Genomic DNA, 25,041 nt, shown 5'->3' with positions numbered 1-25,041 from the left:
GTGCACGCGTACCGAGCGAAAATTCAAAGTCGATTTTCTCGAAAACAAAGCCTCAAATGAAAAATTTGTATATTTTCGACTTCTTTTTTTTACCAGTTACCAACCACCCTGTATATCCAACAGCTCACTTTTTCTTTGTAAATATTATTAATAATTTTATCAATTTTTTATATTTCCATCTTTCATACAAGTGACAATGAATCATAAAAGTTTCATAGAAATCACAAAGATTAGGGGATAAGTATACCACTATATTTTCATATATGTATATGTATGTATATTCCCAAATTACATGATAGAATATGAATAATATTGAACAAAATATAATCAAGTATACAGTACCATGGAAATACAACAGATTACAATTTTCTACCTGTCACCGATTCATCGTCATCTCCTTTCATTCTTTTGACATATATAAAAACAAATTAACCCGTCTGAAATAATCATACCTCGCTCTTTGAATACAAAAATCTATTCAAATGAAATAAAGGGGAAGAAAATAAGAATAAATATAATTACTCAGGTATAATCTCCTCAAGGTATAATTATTCAGTTACAAATGATTCTTCGTTAACACACTACATTGTACACTACTTCTTTTCCCGGTGGCTGAAGCTAATCGTCGACGTTTATAAGGTACGAATTTTGTCAACGGCGCCATCGGAATCTTTATTGAGAAATTAAAATATTACAATTGCCATCACTAAGCTCAGCGTCCACAATACACTATGTTTTTCAAGTTTAGGTGAACCATCGACGATAACCACATCAGATCCGGACCAATACTCAGTGCAAACCTCATCCAGGCATTCGAACTCGCAACATCGGCGTCCAACGCGGAATCTCTTGCAGCTCTGTAATAAGAAGAAATCGATTAATTGTACGGATCAATCGTCACTAGACTACTCGAAAATCCAGGTCATTCAAAGAATAAAAGAAGAAAGAATTGCTCCAATTCCACCATTGCTTCAGCAAAACTAGTATTTGAGAACCATTGGTCAAATATATTATAACACTAAACGTACATTTCGGGAAGAATAATTTGTGCTATGAAACAGAATACGATAAAGTTCAAAGGTTACATCGATTTTCAAAATTTTATAAATTCAGGTGTATGACAGTATCAGTCAGCTCTTTTTCTGTCCCCAAGCGCCAAAATTCATTCCGACTACCATTTTATGTATTTTACAGAAGTAAGCCTTCATTCATCTCCCATTCCATCCACCAACATGCTCTCGACGTATTCTCTTCTAAGTAAAATATTGATGTTGAGCCAGACATCCTACTGAATAATCTTTTCAGTGTTACTATAAGGTATTTAAAACCAGGGTTAGTGCTTATACGTTAGATGTAATACTTGGCATGAAACCTGCTTATATTGATATTAAACTTATGCATAGTAGGATGTTGGACCATTGTCAAAATGAAATTACAATACACACAGTTTCACCGTGGAAAAGTGGATCTTTCTAGCATGTCTACGCAAATGATGGTTGGAGGGGCGAGGGGGAGGGGGAACTGTACATGCGCCAAACACCGTTACGTTCGTAATTTTTCACACAAATTTACAACTGTAGGGAAAAAATTATCTCTGATGTTTCAGATGTTAGAAATTGACAATATCGCAGAACGGAATGCTGTGTTCTAGATATTCTATTTTTGTTACGAAAGTGGTACAAACGAAGTCCACTTAAGAATAGTACAACAAAATCGGTTGACGTTAGGTTATCATGCAGATATCGCGGCTTTTGCTTTGGAAAGCACGCAACTGCCAGTCTCGTCGTCCCTTGTAAACGAGAGAAAGATATTGTAATTGGTCGGGATTAACATAAAACTCGTCGCATGCGATCAGATGGCCTGAATGTTTAAAAAACGAGAGTAGAGTGCGTGCTACGTGGTTCTAACAGTTTAGGCGGAAACTAATTATTGTAACCGGAGCCGAGATATGTAGCGATATTACTTTCCTCGACAAAGCGTATAAGGTGAGGAAAGAATCGCGATAAGGTAGAACAAGAGACAGGAATTCTTTACGTAAAGCAGATCTGTCAACTAGATAGAGATCCTACAGCTATAACTACAGTGAATCCGTACTCTGGCGAATTGTCGTTTCACAAATAAAGCTTCTGAAAAACGGAATTCATAGAATATAACTGCTGTTGTAAGAATCTATATATCTGATTTTGCTGCCGTATTTGTCAGAACGTTTGTTTATCAAAAAAACGCATCCTCTGTAATCTTCTGTAGTTTAACAAGGCACAGTTAATAAAAGAGATAGAGCGTTAAACGGTGACGATTTAATCAAAGTTAAATAGATATTGGTCTCTTTAGTTAAAATGCCCTATGATTTATTTGCATCATTTTTTTTCCATGCAATTTAAAATATTTAAATAAACAATATTTACCAAATATTCAAATATTTAAAGAAACAGTAGTCCATACAATATAATTTTATTTGATGGTTATTTGATATTTAATATTTTGGTTTACATACAAAATTGAAATTATACTTTGCTTGAGGACAAAAATTCTAATTGCATTCCTAACATATACCAATAATTATTGATCGAAATAGAAAGAACTGCAGGACTAGGAAGATTACTTAGCATCTTATATAGCCTGGCAAGGCTCGAACGTTTCATCTTCCTGTAGATTTTCTTTGCTTTTAGACTTTCCTTCCATTTCTCTGAATTGGTATCTTCTGTACACTATTTATAAAAGAAGAATAAATTACATGTTACATCCAAGTTACCAATCCAAATAATTTTAAGTAAGAAAAGAGATCTAATGCAGCAGTTTCCACTTAAATATAGATCCGACGATTATTTACGAACAAATAGTATAAATCTTTTAGCAATATGAAATTCGCAATATTTATTCAAATATTTATGTAGTACCGGGGCCAGAAGGCCTAAGGTATCGGCCGAACTGTAAACAATGTACCGTTGGGTCCTTTAAGTGGACAGTTTACGTGAAAAGGCTGCGTGACCTTGATCACGGGGGTTTCGGGATACCTGTTCCGAAGAACGGGAAAAGGTAGAGTGGGCAGAGCGTGTGGAGCGTGCGGAGTGGACAGAGTTTTTGATTGGGAAGCAGTTTTTGCCACGCAAACATGGAAATTGCGATTCAAAATTGAATTTGCACTGGAAACGGTTGACGTTCCCGACTTCACGTGCCCGAAGTGAACGGACAGAAGGATTGAGCTGGAGAACGCTCTTGGCGAGAACATAGACGTGGACAATCTGATCGCCACGGTGACCGCCAAGAACGAGAGCTGAGATAAATTCAGGCAATTTCGCAAGACCGTCATGTCTCACAGGAGGGTGACAGCGAAGGCCTTGATGGAAGCAAGGAGGAGAACGAGAGCAACAACAACTACGCGGAGCAGTGAAGGCAGAGATACAAGACAACAAAGAACCACAGAAGGAGATCAGCCCAGTATTCTGAACTAGCTGAGAAGATGACGAGAGCAATACAGAATATACAGAATAACTGCCTGAAGAAGAAGATACAACGGGGCATGAAAGGACAACCCTGATGACTGCCGACAGGTTTTACCGGGGTTGTCTGTCCTCGAAGCAAAGGAAAAAGGAGGAGGGGTTTTTAGTGGGTATGGCAACAACATCGGCCCGAGTCCCACATAACCCAGTGATGCGGATCACTGGGTATGCGTAACAGCATTTTTCCCTCCTCACGCAAAAAAGAAAAAAAAACTATACACTCTATCAATTTTAAGTTGATAATTTCGTTATTATATAATTTTTCTTAGTCTAAACTGAATCCAGGGAGAAGAACTTTCATCCAATTACATACTTCATTAATTCATGAATTATATTCGTTACCGTACGTACAAAAAGAAAGTTGACTGATATAAAAATTCAAAGGATAGAATTTCTAAGCTCGCGATTGGAAACAGATTCAGTTCAATGGTTTAATTTGCCATTTAATTGAATTCTCTGGCAATTTCAGCGAACTGTGGGCTTTAAAAGTGTCCCGCATTCAAACGCAAGACTTCTCCTCCACCTTTCCCTTTCTTTCAATTCCAACCTCAAGTAATTGACCAATTAATTCGAAGATATATTTACATGCTTGCAAGGGATTCAAACAACTTCGTTGCGTTAAATTCGCAATTATAACCAACACGAATGTCTCAATCAATGTGCAGCTCGAAACAAATAAAAGATAATTAACTTTTCAATATAACGATTGATATGTTTGATGAAGAAAAATGTATGAATTTTTAAAAACGTCTCCTAGTACATTTAGCATTTTTATAGTAAAAACTTAGAACACACACGCACACATATACTATTCCATGAAATGATTTACACAGCTATGAGTCTAATCCTATCATATTATAAAGGGATGGACGAACTTTTCCTAATAAATATAACTTTATACAAAATCTTGTTTAAAAAAATTAGTTTTTTATTCTCATTAAATTAATTTAATATCAGAATATATAATTTTAGTCGTTATCAAAATTTTATGTCAAATGCGTTCATAGATACATATATAAATATGTCGGGTTGACGTTAAGATTTGAGTTAGGGTTAAGGGCGTGAAACGAATCCCTATTGGCGCTAGACGTGATCATTATGCAATAGAGGAGATATTTACTAGTGCAAATATGACTATGATGAAATTGGACAAGTAATCGCGATAATTAGATACTCGAGAAGCTAATGACAATGATCCTAGGCTCACTAACGAATCCGCGGTCAAGGGGATGACGAACTCTACTTTTCTTCAACGTCTAAGTTGTACTCAATGTTAATGCATGGGGCAATCACTACGTATCTGAGAGTTACTTGAATCGTCTTTGAGATCGTACGGGAGAGTGGTTCTCCATCACGGTAACGCTGTCGAGGAAAACCATGATGGGTGTGCCTAAGGGCACGAAATCATCGGATTCGTGGAGAAAAGCCTTCATTCGGAAAGTGAGGGAAATTGGCGTTACTGTTAATTGGCCAATTTCCATGTTGGTGGTTAGGGAAGCGTGCTAACCGCCCTTAAGAGAGAGTTCGAGAAGAGGAAGCGTCGTTCGTGAGAAAAATAGATTTCTCCTATTTTCTCGTAGTTGGGGTTAGGTTAGGACTGTTTGTCGGTTTGAAGGACTTTAGTTAAACAAATCTTAAGATTTAAAGCGGGTCCTCGGGCTAGCTGAACATGTACTGTGGAGACGCGACGACATCTGGTAATCATCTTACTCAAAGAATAGAGTCTGCGTGTGGCGAGCCACGGGACAGAAATCGTTGAAATGCTTACCGTCGTGCCCCGTCCTAAGTATTTCTTTTAAGGAGAGCTATAGAGTTACTTCATGCCTTTGTTAGACAAAACGTTCATCCCTTGACCGCGACTACGTTCGGCGACTGGTTGTCGCCTCGAGCCCGAGCTCACTATCATAAATCTCAAATAAGTACAGTCGAATTGAATGACAACAGTTTCTTAATTCGGCTATGGTGAAATCTAAATTACAGTACTAGGGGTCTTCCCAAAGTTCCGAAGGGAAGGTTCCGGTGTTCTTTCATCTCCGACAAATAAATGTCTAATCCTATGTATTTATTTCAACTGAAATCTTAACTTAAATATTTATTAACAATATTCTGACGAATATGCAATGAAAGATAAAAACAAGTTTATTTTTCCTATAGAATGTCTCATGCTTCTTACTCATTTTATGTTTCTCGTTGTCAGTGCGTAACTACTTATCAGCCGCATGAATGCTAAGTTTTACTACTGAGAAACGAAGAGACATATAGATGCAAATATACGCTACCTCGCGTGAAAAAACATCAGATACATTAACCAGAAGGAATATCCGATACATATAAAATTCATAGCGTAGTTATTTATACATACGGAATATTTCTTTCTGTATGAAATATTCTTTCTTCTGAATTCTTATTATAAATGTATGTCCATTTCCTACCTTAAAATGTCTCTCCTTTGAAAAACTCCATTTAAATATAACGATCAACAAAATATTACCAATAAAAATATTAAAACGAGATGCTGAAAGAACCTTTTAATGAAGTACAAATGATTATTTCAACTTTAATTCTGTTAAATTTGAATTGAATCATTTATAAACCGAACAGGTGTATAAAATTTTATTGCGTAAAAATCATGAAGCTGAAAATTAGGAACGAATAACGAATGGGTAACCTAGTTTCATTAAAAGGTACGTGTACGCCGATCCGCGTAACAACTTCGACACTCCAATTATTATAAAGCATGTATCCTTCAGAGATTTTTTGCGCGAACGCAAGATACCTTTTACACGTGCAACTGAATAAGTGGAACGTGATTTTCAATATTTCTTCTTGTAGAACTTGTAACAACGTAACTGTTTCACGAATATTTTCCCTGACACTTTTACAACGATGCGTAGAAATCTCCTTTTCTAATTAATAATTTCAGCATTTCTCTGAACAGTTTCGTTGCGATTAAAAAATATACAAAGCTTACGACGTGCTTGTTTAAAAATATTTATATGGAACAAGATTTCGAATTTGTCGCATCAATCGCGATCTCAGCAGGTGTAAATTAATTCGTTCTAATGAACGAATAAATTAAACGGCTCGTGACAAAAATTATCCCTGTCCATGTTTGTCTTTCTAAAACTAATTCAAGGCGAGTTAAATGAATCGCTGTGTACCCTATTCGCGCAGCATTTGTTTTAACGACCAGCATGCAAGCGTTAACGGTGTACTTTAGTTTCGCATGGTTGTGCTAAGCTGGTTGCTTTTAGAATGAGCATATACTTACAAAAGGAGGTGAACAGAAGATAGCCTTGCACCATTTTGGCTCCGAATGGTAGCAGACGCAAAGGCTGCAAACCGAAGGTCCCGGCACATACAGCAGCCCATTTGAGATAACTTGTCCTTCGAAATCAGTACAGTTTTCTTCTAAAGCCACTGAAAACGATTACCAACGTCAATATCTTTGCCCCTCGACAATCGTACGCGCAGTTACGCTAACCGTTTTAACACCACGCAGCGTGATCGCTCAATTCGCGTACCGTGGTAAATTGTGCCACGACGTATGGTCACGATCATTAATTCGCAACGCGCTCAAGCGTGCTCGTCGTGAGTCATATCAGAGTTTCCTCTCGTAATTACTTGTTTTTCAAATAATCATAAACCAAATAAAAAAAACCAATATAAAAAATTACCTCTTGAATCGGAAAACCAAATACTGCATTATAGAATGTTATCGCGCAAACGAAACGCAGAGCATAAATATTTCGCAAACTTTTGAGTGTTTGTTGTAACGCTTTCTATCGGTACTCCTCGCAAATAAATAAACGAAGCTCTATCGCGCTGCATAGCACAAACCGATACGGAGTCTTGAAACATCCGACACTAAAACGGTTAATAACATTACGAAAACGACCGTACCAGGAAATTTTTGTCGAACGGATCCGCATTGCGGCTATCACGATGCTTCTTCGTTGCATCGATGCTTCGTCGATGAGATTAAAGCACCGTTGAATTAAAGCACCGAGAAGCGACACGCGTCCTCAAGAACTACGAAGGTTCTACTCGAACGAATGAAAACTTTTCTCGAGTCCGGTGTGTATATACAAGACGTGCGAATTTAAAGTTCAGATTGTATTAATTGAAATAATTGGTTGGTTTGATCAAATTAATCGTTTTAAGCAAATCGTTTTGAGTCCAATTACCGGATGTCATCGATGCTACGCTGAAATGACGAAGGTCATCCAAGTAATTGATGTCCACTGTAATTATTTGTTAATCGCGCGTGGAATCGGAACGATTCGACCTCGTTCCAACGCGAATCGTTACTAAGGCAGAGACGGCAATTAATAATTGTCGCGTCATTTGTTCGATCGTGTTCACAAATTGAAATACAGCTGAGTGGCGGAAACCATTTATAACACGTCCCGTACCGCGTAGGTCGTATACATATCTCAGGATGAATTTTTCGTACTTCGCCGCATATATTCTCCATGTCAGACATACCATAAAATATTTCGTGCAATCGCGTATTCCTGTCTAATGTCAGGAATTCTCTTTCCATAGGTCTGCGTTTTCCATATTATCTATTTTGCTTATCAGTAAACATTCTTACAATTTGTGATTAATACTGTACGTACAAGAACGTTAAGTTTTTGACGTTGTAATATTTCACATGAAATAATAATGGCTGTATATCGACTAACTTATTAATTAATTAAATTCGTGTATATCAAGTTTCCTATCATTTAATACTTTCGTGTAACTACAGAGATTTGATACTATGAAATGAAATATAAAACTTGGTAAAAAACGCGCTTCGTTAGGAAATGAGGGTAATGATGCAAATATTTTTTGTAGCCATTATATAGAATTTCGATGGTATAATTAATCAGTATCAACTTACCAGCCCCTGACGGGACGAAAGTGACGAAAATAATTTGCAAACAGATGAGGATTGCAAGTATTTTCGAGTCCTTCATGGTTGTAAAAAATCAGGTAATGTTGTCGCTGTAGAATATGGGAAAATCAGGCGTTTCAATATCAGTTGTGCGGGCACTGGAGTGCGTAGACCAGAAATATCTGCGACAAAAATCAGAATACATTTGTTTTCACATGATTCGATCAATTTTGTGTAGGACTAAGCTGATTGAACCTAACACGGGATAATTGTCCAACTTACGACCTTAACAAGCCCGCTTGATTCTCTATAAGTGCTTGAAATTGATGCTTGTATTCTTTCCAGATTAACAAGCTTTGCCCCCCCCCAACCCCCTCCCTCTCTATTTCCTTAGATCGAGTTAGACTGCCACAACATATTATCTTTCTTCTTTTCTTTTCTTTTTTTTCGATCTTTTAAAGCCTTAAATCGCTGGTTATTATAGTGTATACATTCAATTACTCTGTAAGTCGTAAGTACATGTTTTACGTTATTTTTTATTTTCCAGCTAAATTCCACAAAAACAAGAAATATACTTCCAACGTGTTTTCACGTGTCTCTAGCAAAGATCTCGAAAACAAGTTGCGGCGCAATTTAAAACGACAAATAGCACCGTGTGTCTCGTTGTGGCAACGCACGCTTCGTCAGCTTTTTAAAAGCGCTCTCTGTCTGCTTTTTTCTCCCTTCACCGCCTATTCGTTTTTTCTTAACGAGTGAAACCGTTTTTACGAGGACGGGAGCACAGAAATGACGTACTGGCAATTCTGTTTCGTGATGACACAACCAGCCCGGTTTCAGTGAATTAAACCTGGCCCCAAGCTTCCAATTATCTCTCCCTTCCTTTCCTTTATTTTTCCCTTCTATATCGAGTTTCAGGTTTTCTAAATTTCCATTAAAATCAACTATGGCTTTTCTCTATTTTATATGTTAGCCGATGATTCATGGCAAAAGCGTCGGCTGTAAAAATATTTGGAGTTGCAACAGCAGCAAGTGTGTTTTCTCAAACAGAAAATATTGGAAGCGTACTCGTTGGCAAAACAGTTCACGGATAGTTCGTCCTCTGCTTGTTATTTGTTTCAATACCGTTAGCAAATAAATTCATGAAACATAGTGGTATCGCATAAATTGAAAATAAAAGCTTTGCGTATACTTGGGAGTTGAACTTTGGCTATTATACGCATGTTATATATATATATAGAAGATTGCTTAGAATTTGGAGCTTAATAACATATCTCAAAGTCATTGACATTAAAGAAGGTGAACCTTACTTACCAAATTTCCTTCCGTCAAATGATACATAAAAATTGAAAAAAATAATATACATAGTTTTGACTTTCTTCCGCATTATAATTTGAATCACTCGATTTATTCGACTAAAGATAATCAAGCAATAACCTCACTTTACACGTATTCTCATCACGTGAAATAGATCACATCAGGGATTTTCAAAAGTCGATGGAATATTAATAGCGATTAATTATTTATGGATGTATTCTGCACGGTTAAAGCAATCGCCTAGTGAATTATCGAGTTCCAGGAATATGAGCGGTAAACAGGATTGCAGCTATAAATGACTCTCTAACGTGTATATTAGAGATGAATTTGATCATTTATCCTCATAATATGAAATACGCTTTGAAGTGGAAATCATAATTAACAATTTCTGACAGCGAAAAGTAAATAAATCGATACGTTTAAATCAATATTAGAATTTCTTAATATTTTTATCAAATATTTTTATCAAATATTTTAACATCGTAGAAGTGTCGTTGGAGAGAAATATTAGGTTGTTCCAAAAGTTTCTTTCGGTTTATAAAGAAATGATAGATGTACGATATTTTTTGCATTATATTATTTTATTCAATTATGTGCGATCCACCTTTCTCCAATTTAATATAAAATAACATAAAACAAAAAGTGCTGTGTATCTATCATTTCTCTATAAAACGAAAGAAAATTTTGCGAAAATATAATAGAAATTTAGCTTTAACACAATATAAAAATGGATTGTTATGCCCCTAGGAGATAAGAACAATATGATTAATATTAATAATGAATACGTTAACGTAACGAAAAGCAGCTTTTGCAGAAGGCTATAACCTGAAAATGTTTACTAAAGAATGATAACATGAATTTTCTTAAGTACCCCATTTGATACTTAATCTGCTTTGTAAATACTGTACGTCCTAACTTTGAAAGAAAGCAATTTTAGCCAGAATGTTTCAAATTACCTAGCCGTATTGTTTCCTTGTAATGTAATTTATATTTACATTATCTCGCGTAATTCTTTCCACTTTATTGACTTCTAAACGTTAATGTAATATAATTTTTATAATATAATTTTAATCGAAGTTATTTAAAATTTGTAGTATCTCATCCCTACTAGAATAATATTAACAAATGTGCAGAGCTCAAGTCGAATAACACCGGCTCAGATAAATGATCATCAAACTTACTTTTGTTATCGTCGATGTCAGTGATTTTGAACCAGCCAACGTCCATGGCAATCAATATTATTTAGCCGGTCTTAACGCAATGTAAAAAGCAAAAAAAAAGAGGAAGGAAGGAACAGGGAAGCAAAGAGATAAAACGAATTTTTCATTTTCTCGAAACTAGATCGAGTTTCAAGCTGCTCGTAAAAGAGTCTGTAGTCAATCCGAATAAATTCGATGAACCGCGCTTCAAAATTCCCAGAGAACTGTGATAACCATCGAAATTTGTACAATTTGTCGATTCATCGCTTGACTAAAAAATGGAACAAAATGAGGCTGATCAGCCGGCCTTTGAACTTCTAATGATCCCTATCGTTATACCCTAGGTTGAATGCTACGATATAAGCCGAAACAGCTATAAGTAGGGTTCACGTGATTGCCGCCATCTATTATTCACGCGTTACACATTCGCCAGACGCGTCTAACGGTTGACATTGTTTTCTATCCTCAGTTCCAACGCAATTACGTTGCTACGTGCAATCAAGTCTCGAGTGAAGCTAATGATAAGTTGTTGTTCGATCCTACACAATTACTAAAATTATTCAAATTAAACTAATTTAGTCTAAAAAAACAAGTAATTTCGTTATATATTTCCTTTCATAATAAGCCATGGTTGGAATATAGTAGCTGACGAAAATATTCGTATATTTGTAGAAACATTTTAGGGCTGTATTATGCATAACGGCACTATAGAATTAATACTGTAACAGAATTCTACTATCATGGTTATGCTGGTAATATTCGAAACAAATCTGAAAATCTATGTAGATGTTGTAAGATATTCAGTACGAGTACTGTGCATTACTGGTATGTACATAATCACGACGAGATAAGGAAGGTACTGTTCTCTATTGCTCATCGCTACCCGTTGCTAGTAGCAACGTACTATGCATATATATCTCGTAAAGATTTTAAATGTAGCCAACGAGACCATTTTTAATATTTGACTATCGTGACCCATTACAGTTTCATCACTTTCGATTAATTGAACACGACCCGCACCTTAAGACTAAAATACACAATATAAGTATGGCACAGAAAATCTTTTAAAATTTACGGACGACTATTTATGGTATTTAAAGGCAGCAAAGATAATAATTAGCTGCGGATTTTCCTCGAATCGTAGCATACAATATGGAATCTGATTATTAAAAATTACAGTGGAAATACAGTGGATTTCCATAAGATATTCGTGCTTGTGGCATTTTGGAAATAAATTCTTAACCCAAATGGACGACCTCGATACTCGAGAAATTTTGTGAAGCTGACGTCAATGGCGATATGTACTGTTGTTGTGCTATCATTTCATAGTAAGCTGTATTGATTGCACTTCTATTCACGGAATTGATTTATTCCACACAAAAGTTGACAACAATAATCGAAAAAAGAAAAATATATTACCGCCTTTCACATCAGCATACACAAGCACATAGGATTTCACACGAATATACACACTTGTAAATTCGACGAAACGATCAAATTTAATTATTTTTCGATTTTTCGGGCATCAAGTACTACATCAAACGTTACACATCAAACGTTAAAATACGGCGAGCATACAAAATGTACAAACAACTCTAAATTAATTAACTTTGAACGTTATTGATTAATTAAAAAAAACCACTGTTGCGTTGAGTTTTACATTTTAAAAAGTTGTTATCCATTTTTGCTTTGTTTAAAACTAAAAACAGGACTACGTTCATTGTAAGTCGTAAATATCCCTTTTATTTATTTAAACAAACAGATATTTAAACAAACAATTTATAAATATATAATTTATTTACGTATATTTGTAATATCTGTTTTATAAATTTGTACAACCATTTATCCATTTATCTATTTTATTTGCATATAATTTTTATAGACTTTTTTTTCTTTTTTTCTTTTTTTTTTTTTAAGAACGAAAAATTGTGATTCTATTTTAAGACATGTCAGGCTGAAGCGATACGCGATATATATTTCTATTCGGATTTCACCGTCGTCGTAATCGATGCTATTGGAAACGTTTCACGATAGACGTCTTACAAGCGCTTGCAATGTCCGTCATGTGTAAGGCTCTACCACTGAATCGCGGCTGCCATTTAGTGATTAAGGTCGATCACTTAGAGACGTTAATCCGCCATAATGGTGAGCAATACATCGAAGCCATTATTGAAAGCATAGTTACGCTTTAATTTCATCGATCTTATTCACAAATAGAAGTGTACAAATTATAGGATTTCCAAATATTTAGTTTAGTTAAAAGGAGATATGAAAATGACAGGTATATTCAAAGGATAAAACAGAACCGTACGATTGTAAAGTTTCAAATCATTATAACTATTTAAATTTGAAAAATCCTACTATATTTATACAATATATTTTTATTAAGAATGGAAGAAATTTCGAAAAATACGACAACACTTTTTACTGTCGTCTTGAAGCACACCATATGTTAAGCTTCTTCGTCGTTACAAATTTTATCGCGGATGTAACGAACGTTTCGAACATGTAGCACGCACGCGTCAACGCCTACATTTGGATTTTAAATATATGTTTTATGCATTAAGTGTATTAACTTTCTTGCGCAATTTCTTTCAATTTGTTACGATATGGAGGGTTTAATTACGTTTAAGATATCTATCTGAATCCTTTAAATTCGAAGTTCTTTAAAAAATTACGTTACGTAAAATAATCGTTTTTCCACTTTATTGTATCATAAAATAGTTACTTAAATTCATATTACTTAAAGAATCTTCCTACAGAAAGAATAAAAAAGAATAAAATCCTATATGTTAAATTTTACGTGATTGATGGAATACATAGCGATGACGAGAACTAACTACAGACAACAAGAAACTATTAGCGAAGGCAACTGGTGACTATGAATGTCGTCTCTATAATATGTGGCGACTAAGGAGAACAACTACCAACTACGGATAACAAGTAACAACCAACTGTCTCGTTTCTAAGAGGCAACTAACTTGCAATTATCCTCCTTTGATGGTTTCTGTAGCGTGATATAGGTCTTGAACGTAGTTAAAGAATATGGTCGCTGCTGAATGGCGATTTGACAGCAAAGCGATCCCGCCAGTTCAAAGCTTGACATTACAAGCTACCGAAAACCATTAATCTTGTTATCGAATATCTAGCTTTCAGAAGAACCCTTGTGATATGATATGACGTCATGACATTTTTATGACGAAGACGAACAAACACCGACCTCTAACGAAACAAATTTTTATTAAGTGCCGTATGTGGGTTGCAGGCCGGCCAACCAAGGAAATTTATCGAATGTATAAAGTAAAATATATACGAATATATTCGATATATCATAAAATGCCCGCGTTACATCATCTAACAGCATAAAGAAAGCTAAATTTAAGGAATTAAAAAATTGAAATACCAATTATAAGAGAGTTAATTAAATTCAAACCTATCCTATGGTCCTAACCTAACCTATGGTCTCATAAAGACCTATATTTCCTGGAAATTGATATCGTTCGAATTCTAAATTCTCCTTAGAAAGTATCATAGAGAAAATATGAAACTTGAAAAGTACATCACGCTGATGCCTCGATAAACCGTCGTGTCGATAAATCCATGTGTCCGAGCGATGAATTTTCCCCAAACAACAAAAAACTGAAGGAAAATCTTCTTTGAAGGACGTGACAAAGTAGGGGAAGCGGTAACAATGATCACGCGATAAACTGATGGTGTACGTATAGAACGAGTGTTGCGAGAGAATTATCGAGAAACAAAAAAAGAAAAAATAATCGTCGGCCGGCGCGACTATACGCTATCGACGGCCAAACAGCGACTGAGACTAACTGAAACGAACTCTGTCGCAGTATGAGCACGGGCTGCGTTCGCGGATCGATCGAACACGTTCTGCGCCTCTCCGCGGCACCGGCGTCAAAGCCACGCCCGATGGCTGCAACGCACTGGTGCACTTGCAACATTAACCACTGGTCCTTCCTTTTTCGTGTGATATTATACCAGCATCTGCGATGCCATTTCAAAGACCGCAATCAAAGCATTAAATGCCAGATTAGAGCGACGCGATAATATTACCCGAATATTCGTCCGTAAATGTTACCGTATAGATGTTTAATTAAGCATTATTATGCTTCGAATAATTTACTATCACATGTTCCACAAGAAAACATATGTTTCACTTTTCCCCGTAGTATGATTGTAATTTATAACAAATATTTATAATTTATAATTTGAAATATTTATAATTCACTGAAAGTATCTTCCTGTCACGATCATAGACGTAAAATTTCAAATTAAAAGTACCAAATTAAAAACATATGTTATCCCGAAACCAAACGTACGACATGGCGAATCACGATGATACGATAAAAATTGATCTATGTCTTGATTTATTCAAACAGAACGAACTTACTCGAACTTTTCCAGAATAAACGATTTATTCGATAATATCCGTCACCAGCTTCTCTTCCTTCAACGGTAACAACTGACACCGAAAGCTCGAGAGACCCGAACGGTGAGACGTACCCAGAAGCAATGCAGTTACCTGGGCAAAGAGTCCCAAAGACCAAGGACGTAGAAAATTTCGAGAAACGGAAATGGAAACTGGAGTGGCGCGTCAATCAGCATTGACGGAAACTAATAAAAATGGAAAAAACCAAACTAATTCGTTTCACAAATTATTAAAACGATATTATTCAAAATTTCACTGGATCTTCTCACTGCACACGTCAATATTTGTCGAAATATCAATATTAAAAAGTTAATAAAAAAAATATCTTCTTTCTTCATACCTGTCTTTCTCCCGGGCGGCGAAGGAATACTAGAATGTTCGAGAACAACGGATACTTTTTGATCTTATCTCAATATCAATTTCAATCTTTTTAAACGAAATACAATCTGAACGATGAAACGTTTGATCAAATAATGTTCTTCGTTCGATACTATAGGAAATTGAGAAGAAACATCGAAAATTCGTTAATAAAACGAATTTCTTTGTTTCTGTGAGATAATAAACTTGATATACGTATTGGTTTTTAAAATCAATATATCTAACCAATGGGCACACTTTTAACAAGGGTGATGGAACATACCAAAAATCTTTCAAGATGGTCTTGGCAACGGAAGAGTCGAAAATATGACAATTATAAATGAAAAATTCTAATATTTTACAGCTGACAACGATAAAGAACTCCAGATATTCTCCTAATTAATTTACAACAAATTCGCGTATATGATCGATAGCTGACGTCACTGTGTCCCACAGCCCTTGTAAAACGATAAGAATTTCCTGGAAAAACTTGTAGCCACGAAATGAAAAAGATGATAAAACTTCTAACAAGAGTACTGAGACGAGCAACTTTGTACTTACCCCTTCGGAGTAGGGAACGTGATTAAACGTCCGCGAGTTCGAAACTTTTGTAAGTCACTGCACGGCCGCTGCTTATGGTGGAAATGTAATAGATATAAGTACAGAGCGCGTGAGCGAACTAAAAACGCGATATAGGGGTAAAGAGAGAGACCGTTCCGTCCTTCTCTAATGCCCGCGTACTTGTACCGGAAATGTGTAACAACGGTAAACAAGCGCCGTCAGTGTCCACTAGTGTGCATGCCTGATTAAACAAGGACAGAAAATGCTTATATACAGCCTTCTCTTTCTATTTCCATGTCGCATCCATCTTACTATACAGTAGACAGGATTCGACTATTCCATCATTATATTCGCACCCTGCTTACGTGTGAACTAACATTGCCATGACAACAAATCGTTCGTCTCCTGTTTGATGCTCAGTTTTCAACGGAGTTGAAGGGAAACTTTATAAGAGAAAGGAAGTGACGGATTGTCTCAAAGTAATAAACGAAAATTCTCGTAACTATCGAGAAACGATAGTCAATACAAGGATATCATTATCACATTTAAAACTATTACAATAAACGGTGATTTATCGCTGCAAGGTACCACAAATAAGATATCTCATAATTTGCGAAAAGAGGTAAGGAATATTCTAGATTTTAGACTTTGGAACTTCCATGACAGTCATGAGTGTGTTTTGTCATTGATTTGCCATATTGCGTTTTTCACAATTGTTGTTCATTTTTTGCGATATTTTACACTCGCACATAGTATCTATGATTTTTTCTTTCGATAATTCTTATAATTATTGTCAATAATTAATTATTTATAACCATTTACGCTGTATTATATATCATTAAGATTTATCTTTGCACGTATCAAGATAGTAGATAACAAAATTATGTTTATAAATTTATATTATGTGTATATATTTAGATATCTTCTTAGTTGCAATTTTTTCGAATAGTATCGGTGACCAATCGAAATAGAAATTAGTGCGGAAAGAGGGGAAGGAACCAAAATTTGAAAATCGACATCGGTAACTCAGTAGTTATAGAATAACTCAATCGATAACGTAGATTAACTAGTTATAAATGAAAATATATATAAATTCAAACTTTAAAAATTAGAAATTAAAAAGCAGAAGGCAAAAAATTATCGCCGAGGATTTATATAATAATAAATAGACAGTACATTCTTTTTGTCTGTCTTACCGAGAAATAAAACAGTTAATTGATGATTATCGTATAGTGTGTACTCATAGCATAAAATTTGTTCAATGAATTAAAAATTATATTTTTTAGATATGTAGACATTAGCGATGTATTAATCCGGGAAGCTCGTCTACCTCGGAAATATCGAGTCTGCGACAACGTCGATTTGGAAATTATTCTTACAGAATATGAAAATTATTATTACAAGATGAAATTCCAAAAATATCCTATATTGTGCAAGAAAATAACTGAAAAGGAAATAAAGACGAGGGAAATGACAAATGCGAACAAAGTGTAAGAATTTAAATTATTTAACACTATTCAACGTTCTCAACGTATTCAACGTATCGATTACAATATCATTCAATCTTCGAAGAAGTAGTAAAACGTGTCAAATCTGTTAGCAAAGAAACGAGAAGTGAGTCTGTGAAAAGGAGGAATGTACAACAGAAGATGACGGGTGACGCTACGGATGATATTAATCTCGCAATAACATTGACACCAATTTTCGCCAATGAAAGCGATGAATCTTCATCAGAAGAGGAGAGCTATTTAACATCTTAATGGAACAATCCACGCAATCAAAGATATCAAAATAGGCTCAGAAGCTTTATATAGACAATCTGGAATTATGGAAGATTATTGAAGACATTTCATGCGTAAGTTATTTTCGATTAATATACGTATTGTAAATACTGATTTCAGTAAAGCTTTAAATAACGAATTACATAACATTTACGGAAATTAATACGGAGATTATGCGCCATTTCATCTTTGTATTGTCGCAGGAAATCATACTGACAAAATTAAATGTATATTGGGACAACATCGTAGGCCTAGAGGAATGTAAATCTGCTATTAAGGAGGCCATTGTGTATCTCCTCAAGTACCTTATCTTTTTTAAAGGCCCATTTTCTCCCTGGAAAGGTATTCTGCTATACAAGCAATTACGAAATAGGGAAGACGATGTTGGCGAAGGCAGTCGCAACAGAATGCCACTGTACCTTTTTTAACATAACGGCCAGCTCATTGGTGAGCAAATGGAGAGGTGATTCCGAGAAGTATATCCGTGTAAGTTGATTTCCTTTGTCTATGAAGAAGAGATTCTGGAATATATCATATATAATAATAATCATATATAAATAGAATAGTTGTTTGGAAAACGAAATGATATTACGTTCGTGATGAAACAATGAATTTAAGGAATTTTGAATATAATATTTAATAAATAATAAATACATTTGTTAAATTGAACAGGTTTTATTTGAACTTGCCTAAAATTATTCGCCTACAATTATTTTGATCGACGAGATTGACTGGATAGGCACAAATAAAGGAGTAAACTGTACATTGTCTGAACCTTCAAAGAGATTCAGATCAGAACTTCTTTCTAGATTGGATGGATTAGTATCTAACGAAAATTCTAATGTAGTTCTTTTGGCTGCAACTAATTGCCCTTGCTATGTATATCACGCTATTTCAATGTTTTCTAAGTAGAAAATATCTTAATATCATAATTATTCATTATCTTAATCTTAATTATTGTGTTGTTCGGAATATTCCTTCGTTATTATTAATATAACAGAACAATAATATTTATTGTAAATATATTATTAGGGACATTGATGCAGCTTTACGCAGATGCCTCGAAAAGAAAATATACGTATCATTACCAAATGAAGTTACTCGACTCGATATGTTCAAATAATACCTTAGCAACCAGTTATTAGAGAATATGGATATTGTAAACCACATAATAAAATCTACTGAAAAATATTCTTGCGCGGATATAAAATTGCTTTGTAAGCAAGCATGGCTGCTAGAAATAAGTCCAATGTGGGAAAAACTTGAAAAAAAAGAAACATCTGTTACGACTTTGAAATATGAATTAAAGAATTATGAAATAATAGCAAAATTGTTAAAAAACAATGTCACCTACAGTTACGGATGTGGATAGATATGAAGCGTGGAATAAATATGTATGCCATAAGAACATATTTTAAAAAATATAAATGGTTATCATAATATATATCATTAATATAATTATCGTTCGAAAAATTGTTCGTGTGCGTGCATGTATGTGTGCGCACGCGTTATAAACAAGTTTGAAATGTTCGTGCTACATATATGTATACGTGGTATACATCTTCCCTTATAATATATAATATGTGTAATCTGAGTGGTAATATCTCCACGTATTACATATGTGTTAGTGTATTTTATCGATAATCTGTCTTTTATTTCCTCTTATCTTATTAACGCATGTATGGGCGCGTATATGCGCCGGGCGAAAGCTATGGGTGTAGACTCAGAACACATATATGCGTTTTTTGCAAGTATTCCGCATGGCCTAAGGACAGATATACGCGTTTGTCGATTTTTCCGATCAAGTAGAAGTAATACTATTACATTTATGTGAGATAAATATGAATGTATTCCTTAGTAACGGCAGTAAGCAAATGCCAATAATGTCTCGTTATAATTGTCTACCTGTTTCGAGGACAGTCGCATCTAATTATCGAGAAGAAAATGTGTTGTTTGTGTGAAAAATAAGAGAATGCAGAAAATGCGATGTCGGATTATGTATCGATAATTGTCTTGAAATTTTTCTCATACAACTGAATTATTAGCCAAATTCTGTTGTAAATTCTAAATGTTTATTGTAAATTTCAATGTTTAAAATAAATAATCAATACTAAAAAATAACGCTCTTGAATTATTTAATCTCGTGCAAAAGAATTACTATAACTTATTACGCTTTGCGCTTTCAATAGTCAATCAACAGAGTTCAGTCTAACGAAGAAGTTCCCTCTTACGCTAACGAACTGTCCTGTTTTTGCGTCCAGGCTTTCACGACATAAATTAAAATATCGCACATAAGCACAGCGTAACAGCGGCTTAAATTTAAGTTACAATAATAATCTTAAAAAAAAAAAAAAAAAAAAAAATGTAATAATGCATGGCTATGTCGTACCGTCGCGTATCGGTACTTTTGCCTGTACCACCCTACAATCAGAATTCAGCGTTTATTCTGGAAAAAAATCATGTAAAAAAAAAATATGTAAAAAACCTGGAATTAATAAACAAAGATTTTAAAAAATCAACAATTAAACAAGGGATTGAGATGACCAACCCCGCTCACGCTGCGAACTTCGAACGCGGAAGAGTCGAGCCGTGGCCATGATGGGTGATTCCAGGAATCGGTCGCGTATGGCAGGATCTGCCATGCTTTACCGATCCCAGCCGCGCCGATTTCCGTCAACAGACACAGTAACGGAGATATTTGGAACAGAAGCAGCCGCATATTCGTCTATCTGAAATTAAAGAGATGATTTCATGTAGAAGATACAAATTTGTTCCCTGATATTGAAATGCCGAACACGAGGAAAATGAGACATGCAAATGACAAAGTCGATGATCAATAGGAAGATAACATAAACAATTGTAGATTGCAAGGAAAATTTTGAAAAATGATACGTGTTCTAATAATAGAATATAAATAATAAAAAGGAGAATGTAATTGCCATTCTTCTATGTATTTTAATTTATGAGACGTAACTTCTGAATGACCTGTAATGCCCGTTTCCGCGGCATTATGCGCCGAGTTCCGGACTACGCGTAGATCCGGTAGTGCGATTGTTCACTCGACTACATTTACCATAGCGAAGTCGAACCTCCCGCGAAATCGAACTAGAATTCGACCCGACACGCGTACGCGCCCAACCACTGAAAGTTCAACGCACCAGTACCGTCAGACGATTCGAAACTTGTGAATCATCTGCTAACGATACGTATCCACCGTCAAAATATTTCATTGCAATAATTTTTCATAACGTTGCAACGATCGCTATATTTTCAATATACATGTATGATCGTAATAAAGAGTGTCTACTCTTCTTAGACTGTTATTTGTACAACATTATACGGAAATGTATGTTTTACGTGATATGGCTTCTCTCGACGCGTGGATCCATTGGGAAAACTGCTATATTTATGGTAACTTAATCGTTACAATAACATAAGAACACGTAGAACCGACTCAAAGTTGTAAAAACATGCTTGATACAACTCAAGTGTATTATATACGTTTGAAGCATCACCGCCCATTACTACACCATCAACATCAATCATGTTCTACACCACGGTCATTCTTCTGCAAAAAACGATAATTAAAAGAGAAAGAGAAAGAAGAATTACTGCACAAACTTCGACAACCATGGGACTTCCGTATACATATACAACAATAAGATCACCGTGAAATTGTCTTATCTTGTTCTTTTAATCGCGAAAAATCTGTCCGTAAGTTCGTGGACCGTGTCGAACAGAACGCTATATACGAGATAGAACGGGTTTTTGTCCGACTGTTGCACGGTTAAGAGCACGACGAGCAACATTGTTCGTGGCGATAAAATGAAGGTAAAAAAATGCAACGAGGAAACAAAGGATAGAACGTCTAGACATAGCGGAACAAATCTTCGGCAGGAAGATCTTCTCCGTTAACATCGACTCCGCACAGTTACGCTCGCTCTTTTACAGTTAGCCTCGCGGACCTGTCTTAATTTGTAACTACGTTTCGGGACATCCTCAACACGTTCCCCAACGCGTAGGTTTCATACGACAAATTCAATGTCATAGTGGTTTAAGTCGTAATTCCGAATGTTTGAATTCATTTTTACTCTCAAACATATCTTCCCTTTGGTTTCAGAACCGATTAAGTCGTAACTTTATTCTCTACCATTTCTGTTTCCACGGTTTGAACAGATGTAATCTATTTTTACGGTAATAAACACAGAAGATTATTTGATGAAAACTGGCAATGGCCTAACTTACACCACTATGATTCTCAACCCTGTTTTCCAAATTGTGTTATATAATATTTTATGAAATGTTGGTGCCATACAGGATGAAACGATCTTAGGCGAATCAAACATCTTATTTTCCCTTACGCCATTCAAATTATAAAATATGCAAACTTTTTAACATTTAACTCCGCTGTCTCATTATGTCGATTCCGTCAACTGTACGTATGCTGATGAACAGTAGTTAATTGTCGGTTTCACGATGGGATTTCGAAGAGGAAATTGGATAGCGGATAGGTGAGGGGCTCTGAAGTAGGATAAGAACGTAATTGTAACTCGACTTTTGATGATTTATTGCCTAGCTAGCGGGATCGAGAGCGTGACTGGTGATGTAAGATACTGAGGAAAGTTAATTAAACTTAGCTTCATTACGTAGAGTAAATAAGATGTTTGATTGCAGTAGAAATTGTCACATATTTGATAAATGTTAGATTTCTATATATAAGAAAAATGTATAAAAGATATATAAGAGTATAAGACTATTTCTAAGAAAGGTAAATTATGGGTTTTTCATCAAATGTTTGAATCAACTTTGTTAAAGCATTCCCTAATTTAACCATTTAGATGTTAACTATCGAGAAACCGGTCCAGTGTGTCGTATATCTCATCATTTACATAGGAACAAAATCTCCACGTTCAGGCTGTACAGTTAATTGAAATTAAAGGCAAACACTGTAACTCTGGCACAACTGTCCTTATTTTCGCAACTAATTACCATTTGTCCCATTTCATTAAAACTTTTTAACAGCCGGTAAATAAATCGATGGAATTTCCTCGGTTCAATTTATGAGTGATGAAAATCAAAATTACTTAAAAGTACCATTCCTCGATATCTCCAAAAATATGTCATTTCTAACCGTATAATAATCTATAAGCAGAGAAATGTCAATGAAAATTTAAGACGAAAAAGAGGTAAATTTACCTGAATTCCAGAGTGCGGCCGGCTTTCAAATGTCGTTGACTGTTTAGAGTTACCACGCTTACTACGGTCCGTGAACTACGGCTTCCCGGTTTACCCCGGCTTCGTATCTGCATACCGTGTGCTGTTGTCGCAGCTAAAACACGCTCACCTCTCTACTCGCGGACTTAACTACTGTTCTCAATTGGTCGCTGTTTTTAACTGTAGTTCTTGTTCCGAAAAATAGGTAAATGGCTTCCTCTATGATCTACGAGCCAACACAATCAAAGATGATCGTTTAAAGTAGCTTATAGGAACAGGCAGACTACGGGCACATTTACGCTCCGATCGTGTGTAGAACGCTAAAAGGTAGAATTCTGAAAACTGTAGAACAAACGAGCGATAGTATTGCTAAAAAGACAAGTTAAGAGTACATAAATATGTAGTAAGAGGAAAGAAAAGATCTTCAACTGACAAACAAGTAATTGTGTCTATCATCATTTCGTCAATGCGATTAAGGATAGTTATATACATTTATACATTACATTCTAAGAGTTACAGTTGCATGAAACAAAGGAGAAAGTGATGGGAGCAACTTACCTGCTCATTTATCCTCTGCACGTTCGGAGATGCGCATTAACATTATCATAATCGCTCAGTTGAATTATGCTTGTATTAGTATGTTTTATCTTCTTCGTTAATACATAAGAAGTACTTCAATATCGAAATAATCTGTGAAATCTAAGTTATATATAAATATATATACTTTCAATGTGATTATCAATAGTTTAGTTTATTTAATTCAACATATGTATATTTTCATGAAAACAAAAGTACGTCAAATTTTAACGAGCAATAGCTTTCGTTTTACATCTCTATACGGTAATTTTCAGGATGCAAAAAGAAAAATAGAGAGTCTGATCTGAAAATAGAATGATCTTGAATAAATTGTAAAGGACATAATAGCGCTGTCATGCGCTATGGTGCATAAACTAGGGTAGAATTAAAAGCGTAGTAGAATGTAGATCGTTAACAAATAAAAATTAATCTAGGTGTTATTAAAGAAATTTGTTTCACCTTTTAAACTTTTTGATGATTGGTTTACTTTGAATATTTTGCATATTTTTGCATATCATGAGCATTTTGTACATTTCCATACATTCAAATTTTCTATGAATATAAAATGATCCGCACTCTACTTCATAGTATACTCTATACGTTTAAAATGCTCCATTAGAAGCTTAAATCTATCAAAATACAGCTCCTAAGGAAATGTGAACTTTCACATGAACACATAATATCGATTTTCTGATTGAAACGTATAGACAGGTATATATACTAGCATAAGCCACCTTCGGCATTGGACTGCGTGGTGCAGCACTACTCCCTCTGGGATATCCTAGCCACTTTCGGCATTTGGCCGTATGGTGCAGCACTAGCTCTGTAACATAGAAAACCATAGGCGTCAGTTCTTCTTATTTCCTCTCTCATATATGTTTACTTTAATGTCACTTATTCAGGCGCTTGATATATTGTCGGAATGAAATTTTAGTAATGTGCAAGTAATTGTGAGTAGATTAATAAAGTATAATAAGATATTAGATTCATATACATAGTTTCAAGTGACATCAATCTTTATGTCTAGTATATACATGTGTATTGGTCTATAAGTCAGTGTTAAAATAACAAACAAATGGCAGAAGAAGGAAAGAAGATTTCCTTCGGTTTTGCAAAATCTATTAAGAAATCTATTAAGAAAAAATGCTATTCCACAAGAAAAAAAGAAAGTTGATTACATTGAATGCCTTGATGAGAAAGGTATTAAAGT

At 35.1% G+C, this 25,041-nt stretch overlaps 6 long non-coding RNA genes across 12 annotated transcripts in view; 3 read left to right on the top strand and 3 right to left on the bottom strand.

The window, feature by feature from the left end:
• Positions 1-230: 230 nt before the first annotated feature.
• On the bottom strand, positions 231-7,192 carry LOC126927560 (uncharacterized). Its single transcript, XR_007715624.1, has 2 exons — positions 6,772-7,192; positions 231-857 (listed from the first exon to the last, which is right to left on the bottom strand). It is a non-coding gene; the product is annotated as an uncharacterized LOC126927560 (long non-coding RNA).
• Positions 5,126-25,041, top strand: part of LOC126927568 (uncharacterized) — a 40,109-nt gene continuing 20,193 nt past the window's right edge. Inside the window, exon 1 of the long non-coding RNA XR_007715632.1 lies at positions 5,126-6,542. This is a non-coding gene — a long non-coding RNA (uncharacterized LOC126927568). The remainder of the gene's footprint in view (positions 6,543-25,041) is intronic.
• On the top strand, positions 17,179-18,020 carry LOC126927562 (uncharacterized). The gene is made up of 2 exons (XR_007715625.1): positions 17,179-17,750; positions 17,861-18,020. It is a non-coding gene; the product is annotated as an uncharacterized LOC126927562 (long non-coding RNA).
• Positions 17,747-18,392, bottom strand: LOC126927552 (uncharacterized). The gene is made up of 2 exons (XR_007715608.1): positions 18,196-18,392; positions 17,747-18,079 (listed from the first exon to the last, which is right to left on the bottom strand). It is a non-coding gene; the product is annotated as an uncharacterized LOC126927552 (long non-coding RNA).
• Positions 18,455-24,569, bottom strand: LOC126927553 (uncharacterized). Of its 7 annotated transcripts, none has more exons than XR_007715610.1 (6): positions 24,291-24,569; positions 23,814-24,135; positions 23,031-23,597; positions 20,590-20,770; positions 19,396-20,487; positions 18,455-18,816 (listed from the first exon to the last, which is right to left on the bottom strand). It is a non-coding gene; the product is annotated as an uncharacterized LOC126927553 (long non-coding RNA). The 7 variants fall into 7 exon arrangements; XR_007715611.1 differs by having other exon boundaries at positions 19,396-20,770; positions 23,031-23,183; positions 23,238-23,597; XR_007715614.1 differs by having other exon boundaries at positions 19,396-20,770; positions 23,136-23,183; positions 23,238-23,597.
• Positions 23,549-24,122, top strand: LOC126927566 (uncharacterized). Its single transcript, XR_007715629.1, has 2 exons — positions 23,549-23,694; positions 23,767-24,122. It is a non-coding gene; the product is annotated as an uncharacterized LOC126927566 (long non-coding RNA).

The sequence above is a fragment of the Bombus affinis genome, unplaced genomic scaffold (assembly GCF_024516045.1).
Source record: "Bombus affinis isolate iyBomAffi1 unplaced genomic scaffold, iyBomAffi1.2 ctg00000143.1, whole genome shotgun sequence".
In the NCBI taxonomy this organism is placed as follows: Eukaryota; Metazoa; Arthropoda; class Insecta; order Hymenoptera; family Apidae; genus Bombus; species Bombus affinis.
Note: the sequence above shows the minus strand (reverse complement) of the source record. Positions and strands in the feature narration are given on the sequence as shown.